Source organism: Lolium rigidum, chromosome 5 (assembly GCF_022539505.1).
Source record: "Lolium rigidum isolate FL_2022 chromosome 5, APGP_CSIRO_Lrig_0.1, whole genome shotgun sequence".
NCBI classification, from domain to species: Eukaryota; Viridiplantae; Streptophyta; class Magnoliopsida; order Poales; family Poaceae; genus Lolium; species Lolium rigidum.
The window spans coordinates 240,264,445-240,273,936 of NC_061512.1; the positions used below are offsets into that span (position 1 = coordinate 240,264,445).

A 9,492-nucleotide genomic window follows, 5' to 3' on the forward strand; every position below is an offset into this window, starting at 1 on the left:
CAAGAGGAGCTCCGAGACGACTTGTGTATGATGATTGTAATAATATGTGAATGAGTTATGGACCCTGCTATGTTCTGTTGTACTACTCTGAGGGATGTAATATTTGCGGAATGGTACTTCGCGAATGTTATATCAACGACTGGCATACTACAACATGCAGTGGTATGCAGGGTCACCACATGGTCGAAGTTACTGCACCGGAGCCTCCTCGCTACCCCGTGGACGATATAAAGGAGATGAAAGCATGTCATCTGTATTATCCTATCGGGAACATGTCCATGAAGGTAGCCATCGGCAGTGCTTTACCACTGGAGCACTCCACCACAACAACCCCATTCAAGATGGCTATGCTCGTGTCACGGTGGAGGAGATAGTCCAAGGGTTTGAGGACCCGGACATTGACATTGCTACACCCGAAGGGGTGAAAAGACTTGGAGATGTCAAGCGCCAGCTCATTCTATGGCGTAAGAAATTTATCAAGTTTCCAGGCGAGGCGCCAACAAGTCCACCCCCGTACGGTGGTGGTGGTGGCGGTGGCGGTGACGGTGGCGGTGGCGGTGGCGGTGACGGTGGCGGTGGCGGTGACGGTGGCGGTGGTGCTTCACCTAATACACCTCATTCACGTCGGCCGACGCCGCCCCCGTCCTCGTCCGGCGGGTGACCGGACACCGGTACCGCCCCCAATCCACCTCCGGCGAAGAAGCGAAGCAGTCCCGGGTTATTAACCCGGACCCTTACGTACCTAAGAAAACAAAGGTACCGGAGGTATCATCGAAGCCTCTCCCAGGAGGTCTTGGGAAAGTAGTGCCGAGGAAGTCGAGGCGGGCGCGGCTGCTGATTTAGAGAAATGGAAGGCAAGCGTCCGTAAGAAAATAGAGGGCGAGCCCAAGCCAGTATATTCGACAAGGAAAAGCAATGGGCTAAGTCATTTTTGAACACACCGTCCCAAGCCGCGAAGAATCTGCTCGACGACTATTTACGTGAACTTCGTAGGCAAGCACTCGCGTTCAAGAACAGGAAAGAGTTGGCGGAGAAGAAAGCCTTGAAGGACGAGGCCGAGTCAAAATTAGAAAGGGGGAAAGAAGTTGCCCAGCTCGGGGAACAAAGTAAACAATCGATCGCCCCGCTCATAGTGCAAGCCGCCGGTCCGGATGCCCCCGATATCATAGCAGCTGCGGCAGCACATGGATTGACTCGTAGAAAGTGCCGGAAAACAAGCGGCCGACTTAGGTATCACTCTTCGTGCAGTGTTAGGCCTTGATGAGGCGCCAATGAAGGACGTAGTATTTACATATGTGAAGAATGGCCCTCTCATCGAGCCTGCGCAGGAAGAGGATCTACCTCGACAAATGAAAGGTCTGCTAAATTGGTACAAGGGTTACATAAAACATGAAAACGCCAAAGACTATATCTATGCGGAAGTTAAATATGTGCATCACTTCAAACGTTACTGGGTACAAATTCCTCTGAGTGAATTGTTCCAGCTGTTCAATCTGCGCGAGCTCGACAAATCTATCATCAGTTGCTACGTTCTTTAAGTGATTTATTAATTTCTACCCCATCTCGTTCATTGCCTGCACTATATATATATATATATTGTCCTAACTATCTTGTTGTGTACGCTATATATTATGCGAGAATGAAGAAGCGGGAAATGCGAATAAGGAACATCCATGATGTTGGGTTCATTGACCCACACATCGTTAATTCATATGTGTTAGAACACCACCCCGCCGACGTGGAGGAAGACTCGTGGCGGTTTATTAGAAAACAGCAAGAGAAAAGTGATATTCTATTTCCTTACCATTTTGGGTGAGTGTTTCTGTCTTGAGCACATTCTCTTTTGTTTACTCCATGCATGGTATGTGGCTAATCGATGAGTTATGCATGATCGTGCATGTATCGTGTCCGCAGGTTCCACTGGATTCTTATGGTAATTAAAGTTCAGACCTCCTCCGTTCTCGTCCACGACTCTCTGAATATGGATCCGGCGCTTTGGGGCGACATGAGAAAAATGATGCAAAAGTAATTATTTTCATTCATTTGCGCTCTATATCGATCGGCCTATTTCGTTCATCATTTCCTAATATCAAGTAACTAATTAATAACTCTCTTGTTTATTTAATTTTCTTTGCCTCGTAGGGTTTGGAGACGGTTCGTAGATACCAAGGTCGGTGAATTCAAAAAAGAGCTACATTTTAAAATGGCGAGTGCCGACGATCGGGGATACTCAGCCACCGGGGACCAATCTATGTGGATACTATGTTTGTGAGAGGATCCGGAGATACCGCAATGAGCGGGACCGGACGTGTGAGAACAACATCCCGAGGAATAACCTCCGGAAGACGCTTAGTCCGAAGCTCGCTTCCGACCACTTCAAGAGGAACTAGCTGGATGGTTGGCGAGGGAAGTCATCGATCCTAGAGGAGAACACTATTACGATGACGTAGATCTTTATGTGCACCGGAATTTGTAACTAACTTGTTCAAAATTGTATATGGTCATCCGATATTGAATATATATTGTATATGGTCATCCGATATTGAATATATATTGTATATTCCTCTTGAATTCTTTTTGGTTCTAATTTCAAATTTGTTTGAAATTGTACATTCATATGCATGTATGTATACAGTACCATAGAATATGTGAAACTCCTTCAAAATTAAAACCCAAAAGAAATAAAATAATACAAATTAAAAAGAAACCAGATTTAGGGCGAGGGGGGGCTAAACCCTAAACCCTGCGGAGGCCTTTAGTCGCGGTTGGCCAGAAGAACCGCGACTAAAGGTCCTCCGCCCTGGCGCTCGCCTGCGGCCCACGTGGATGGGCCTTTAGTCGCGGTTCGTAAGGAACCGCGACTAAAGGGGGGGGCCTTTAGTCGCGCTACTTTGGTCGCGGTTGGGCCACCGCGACTAATGGCAGTTGCCAACCGCGACCAAAGCCCCTTTTTCCACCAGTGGGAGGTCTGCGCAGAGAGAGGATAATATCGTTAAGCCTGGAGTTGAATAGTCAAATGGACCGGGCCATCAATTTGTTGTAAACTAGTATTGGGCAAAACAGGGTTGGTAGAATTAAACCAGTTGCCATTTCAGCTGGCCCATGTCGTTCAGCGAACAAGTATTTAAACCCCTCTCCTCCGAGTCTCCCACCCACGACCACCACCACGAGAGGATCCGTTCCGCCAGCTCGTCGCCCGCTGCTTTATTCTCCTCTTCATCTCGCGGGTGCCCACCCAGCCCAGCCAACCTCCCGGTTCAGGTGACGCTTCCTCCCTTCTGTCCTCCACCTTCCTCCCTGGCTCCCTTCCGTGCTTCCTCAGTTCCTTCCACGCGGCGGGTCTGTGCCTGCTCACTGCTGGTATAGGATACTTCACTTGCAGAGGACAGGATGAAAACCTCGCCTTGGTTTACCAGCCAGAGCACATGTAATCGTTGCTCCACGGATGATGCATGCCCACAATCTTATGCAATAGTTTTTCTCACTGGAAAGTTTCCATGATGGCTATGGCCTACGGCTGTCCTGATTGAGATTAGTACTCGTACTAAACATCTGCATTGACCTTTATAAAAAAAAGGAATCTGCATTGATGCCAAAATATTCTTGTGTTTCCCTTAGGATTAATCAGAGGCATATAGATAGGAATAACTAAAAGGAGGTCTTCATCATGTGCCGGTGGTTTTGCGGCAGAAATTTTCATCCTTCACAAGGTCATGGTGAATATCATGAACGTGAAAATCAATCCCGTTCCCGCCCGGATGAGAAAGAGCTATGTAGGCGTGGGAAGAGGAAAGAAGGTACCACTCAATCCTCTATTGACTTTTTTTTGCTGTTTAGTGTAATTTAACCTTCCTATATTCAATTCCATTGAATTTGAGGCTCTTAATGCCACCGGGGAATGGGTTTGCAACTCTTTTGGAAACTTGAGGTTTAGTTGCTTGGTTTAAACATAGTCGTTTTGGGTTCTCCAGAATCATATCATCCACACTTTCGGTGATTTTATCTTACATATATCCAGGGCATCACGGTGTGCTGAAAAAGTTGTGGTATCTCTACTTTTTTCGGGAAAAAAAGATATCGTTGACTCATAGGGAGATTGCAATAATCGTTTCATACAATTTGATGCATGATATCTGCTGGGAAGACTTGCAGGGAACCGGTAAATTATTAATTGGAGATTAGCACACTCTTAAACACGATCTGAAAATATGTAGCAGGCAGAACTAATGGAACCGTAAACTTTAACTCACGGATCGTTGCTGATGTCGGAAGGAAACATATCCATAAAACATATACGTATAAATAAGACACGTCTACCTCTTTATAAAGACACACTGATGAGGCTGTGCTTTATGTTAACCAAGCTTAATCATAAGCGACTCGAACTTTTTGTACCACTTCCAAGTAGCTTGCTTCAAGCCATACAAGCTCTTCTTCAATCTGCACACTTGCTTCTTATCTACAATCATGAATCATTTTGGTTGCTCCATGTATATCTCCTCCTCTAGGTCACCATGTACAAATACTGTCTTCGCATTAAATTGTTCAATTTCCAAGTGTATGGGGGCAGCAATGCCAAGCACAACTCTGATCGAAGACCTCTTGACCACCAGAGAGAATATCTCATCGAAGTCAATACCTTTATTCTGTCTAACCAATCTAGCGATACACCTTGGATGTGAGGTACACCCACTCAGTGCTTTCTTGCCCTTTTGAAAAGACACCAGCTCAAAAGTGTCATTCTCATACTAGGATTTCATCTCATCCTGCATGGGTTCTGACCATTCATTCTTGTGCTCATCAGACACTACCACTTCATAGCATGAGGGCTCATCTGCATCAGTCATCAACACATATTGATGTAGTGGATATTTGGTGGAAGGTATTGGATCTCCTCCACTTCTATCCAATTGTTGCAACGGTGGGGAATTAGGTGGATTATCATAAACTTCATCACCATCTCCATCAGATGGCTGGTCATGTCCTTGACTTATACTGCCTTCATCAGTTGCATCATCACTATCTTCTCTTTCTTCAATTTCTTCTCTTTCTTATCCCTTCGTTTTCTTTTCCAATAGAGGCTAACATGGTTTTTCGTCACTCCACCTAGTGGTGGCTCGATGGGAGGTTTATCCTCTCCATTCCCTCATGTGCAATGTTCAAAATAACCATCGGTCATAACCGACGAAAAAAAATAGTACGCTATTTTTGTTTTTTAACGGCGCTATAGCGTATTTAGAGAGTGAACACTACACTATGCATATTTGTCTCACTACGACTCTAATCCCACTATTAGCGGCACTATGCATGCTATTTTTCATAGCGTTATAGAAGCGCTATTTTTCGCAGAGAAATAGAGCAGTCAATTAGCCATTTTAACCTTTCAGCCCACTAGTTCTAGACTATGGTTGCTGAATTGTTGACGTTACTAGTTAGGCTATAACAATTCTTTGTCTTTCATTGTGATATGAACTGTTTCATTTGATTTATTGATCATTGCCATTTGAACATTTAGTTGCCAAAATCCTTCGTATACATGCTATATTTATCTTTTTTTTGTGAAACTCTAGTTTGTTAAATAGCGTGCTATTAGCACATTATAACGTGCATAGCGTATTTTGGAATGCCACGCTATTTCATTTAGCGCGTTTTTTTTCCTTGGTTATAACCCTAACGGGTAGTGGGAATTTGCACTTGTTTGAGCCGCTTAAAAGGCTTCATAAGGCCATCTCCTCACAGCCCACATGAGGAGAATACCCAACAAGTCCTTCCCAGGTATTCCATGAAATGACTAGCAACACTTTACCATCTTTTGTCAATTGATTTAGAACAATTTAAGCATGAGCACAAAATTTTGATCTATGATCTTTAATGTTACGACATACTCCCTCCGTTTGAGATTATAAGGCCGGTGCGGATCCCTTGATCATCAATTTGACTAACATAATATGAATTTTAAGGCACACAAATTATATCATTAGAAAGTAGAGTGCTTGAACTTTTTAATCATATATATTTTGTAATATATATTGTGTATTACGTTGATCAAATTTACAATCTAGGTATACGTGCCGGCCTTATAATCCCTAACAGAGATAGTACAAGCAAAGCGAAATATATGTATTGTGTAATGCAAAGTCGCACATTCTCGACATTGTTTTTGACACCTTTTGTGATTATCTTACCTATCAGCTGAACCATCTAACAATTTTTCATGTGTTAAATATTTTTATTTAATTTGTGTTTCTTATGATAAGTGCTTTGTTTCTAGGTATCCTATAATTTTCTGCTGTGCTTTTTTTGTTCGGGCCTAAAGTTGTATGTAAACATATGGTTAACAGAAAATGGCTTTGTTTCCAAAAGTGAGACAACAAAAGCACCTCCTCCCATTGAAGTACCTGAAATTTCACTTGACGAACTGAAAGGAAAGACAAAAACTTTGGGTCAAAAGCTTTGATCGGTGAAGGTTCAAACGGGAGAGTGTATTATGCTATTCTAGACAGCGGAGAACCTGTTGCTATTAAAAAGCTTGATACTTCATCAGACCCTGAGCACGATAATGAATTTCTTACACAGGTATAACATGAAGCTTTTGCTACTTATGATAGCTTTACTCATGATTAACTTCTTTTTTTTTTTTTTTTGGTTGTAGCTCTCGATTGTGTCAAGATTGAAACATGAAAATTTTCTGCAAATGCTTGGCTACTGCGTGGAAGGAAATCAACATGTGGTGGTCTATGAATTTGCTACAATGGGTTCCCTACATGATATTTTGCATGGTACGCTTGCTATGTCTTGGGAAATGATTGCATGTTTTTTCATTAGACCTACCATAATCAAAACAATTCATCTTGGAGACTGGTCTGATTTGAAATTGTTTCTGCTTTTTAATGGCAAACAAGGAAGGAAAGGTGTCCTTGGTGCACAGCCTGGCCCAGTACTTGACTGGATGCAGCGGGTCAAAATTGCTGTAGATGCTGCTAAGGGGATTGAATATCTCCATGAGAAGGTTCAACCTTCGATAGTCCATCGGGACATACGATCTAGCAATGTCCTTCTATTTGAGGACTACAGAGCAAAACTTGCAGATTTTAATCTTTCGAATCAGTCTCCTGACATGGCTGCTCGTTTGCACTCCACCCGTGTCCTTGGAAGTTTCGGCTATCATGCTCCTGAGTAATTATTCAACTTGAATACTTGAGAACATCATATGTATTTGCAGATTAGTTCCTTTCGAGCATAGAGATATCACCCCATAATTTTTTTTAAACCATGTTTATTTTCTTTCATATTAGGCACTCGTGAGTCGTGATAGAATGATAGTATTATTCAGAAAACATTCAATAGCTAAACAAGACTATCATTTCAAAACAATATTTATGGTGGAATGAATAGCTTTAGTTCCACCTCCTCTTTATTTTTACATATGCAGATCTGCCATTGCACTAGGTTTGATTTAATTATTAATTCACACTATTTCTTGCTTCATTTACGAAGTGCTCTTTATTGACAATGCAGGTATGCCATGGCTAGCCTGCAAAGCCAGAAAAGTGATGTATATAGCTTTGGAGTTGTCCTTTTAGAGCTTCTGACAGGAAGGAAACCAGTCGATCATACAATGCCTAGAGGTCAGCAGAGTCTAGTTACATGGGTGAGTATTTCTGTATTTTGTTCCTAACAATTGATCTCACAATATCGCAATACTACAGTATTCAATATACGATTTGTTTGCCTACTAGTACAACTTAATGGTAAAGACAATAACTTCAAGTAAAAAATCTAAATAAAACGAAGAAAACAGCAACAAGAATCTAGGGTCTAAAACACCGACAAAATTACCCGGTTTGAACTTCTGGGAGTCTGAAATTAGACTCCTGCAACATAAGTGTAAGGTAAACGATCATCGAAAAAATGGGCAGAATTTGAATCAAAATTTGCATATTTCTGAATGGTTGATACTACTTTTTGTGGACACAGGCAATACCTCGTTTGACTGAGGATAGAGTGAAAGAATGTGTTGACCCCAGGTTGAAGGGCAAGTACCCCCCAAAAGGCGTTGCTAGGGTCTGCCTCTTCTTCCCTCCCTTCTCTGTGCACGCACGCACCCTTACACTGTCACTACCTAAGAAACAACTTGAAACAAATTTGAACACTGAATGGTTTTTTCCTGTTGATTGCAGCTTGCAGCGGTGGCAGCGCTCTGCTTGCAGTACGAATCAGATCATAGGCCTAGCATGAGCATTGCCGTCAAGGCACTCTCTCCCCTTTTTCAGCATAAACCTCAACCTTCATCAGCTGTTGCGCCTAATACAACAGATGACTTTTGTAGTGCCGATACATCCTTTTCAGCATGAGTTCACAGTACCCCTCCTTTTACCGAGTTCAGCAGCTGGCTTCTGTTCTCGTTGATTTTCTGTGTGGTTTTGCTGAATGATGTGTTGTCGCATTCGTTTGGCCCAGGCGTGCGAGATGTGTTTTCTTGATGATCACCTCAGTAATCGTGTTCTGGGTTATATATAGTGTACTGTGGGGATTGGGGAAGGATCTAATAATTGGTTCATGGCTTGATGTTCCTGGGTTTTCCTTTATATTGTGAATTTGAGCTGATAGTGCACCCACCGATTGTATAAACTGTCGAACCTAATTCTTTTGCGAGACAATGAGAAATGCCCACATTCTTGTCCATTTTATTACCCTTTTCTGTTATGAGTTATGTCCGAACTCCGTACACCGGATACTATTGTTGGCCTAAGCGGAGGCAGATATCTAGGAACTGTGGTAAAATCTCCATTTTCCAATTAATAAACTCATGTAAATGGGTTGAATTGTCCATGCAATTCTGTGGTGAGAGATGGTGCGGAAAATACCTTATGATGCATATGGGATGATAATGTGATATCTAGTTCTGTGATTTTAATAGGTTATGAGTCTCTTTGGTTCAAAGGATTTCGAAGAAAATTTTGTAGGATTTTAATCTACAGGATTGCCTATAGAGTATATTTGGTTCAAAGGAATAAATCCTCAATAATTACTATGGACTAATTTTCTACACTACAATTTCATATGATTGCTAGCAAGAGATAAACCTCTTATAAAATTTTCCTACGTGTTCATAATAACTATGATATGTACTTAATTAATATAGAAACTCATGTAGAATTCTACATGTGATCATGACATTCTAGTCATGTGTTTCTTCTATCCATTTGTTTTTCATATTCTGCAAACCAAAGAAGCCCTAAATCTTCCTAATGTGTCGTATCTTTGGGTAGATGATAGACATGCTAAGAAGGTTTATCACTAGGAGAATCTCTCTGTTCTAGAAATGGCCAAAATAAGGAGAGGATGGGTATGAATCGGTTGACGGTGTCACCTTGATGAGACATATTGAGTTAATAAACGATTTTTATAATAATAAAAACTGAGCAAAATAATAAGCTGTCTGAAACTGAAAGCCTGGAATTCGAAGCATGTTTCACTACGCGCACCACA

General features: G+C 42.0%; 1 pseudogene; it reads left to right on the forward strand.

Moving 5' to 3' along the window:
- The first annotated feature begins 3,428 nt into the window (after window positions 1-3,428).
- LOC124652838 lies at window positions 3,429-8,648 on the forward strand (annotated as a pseudogene).
- Window positions 8,649-9,492: the final 844 nt, after the last annotated feature.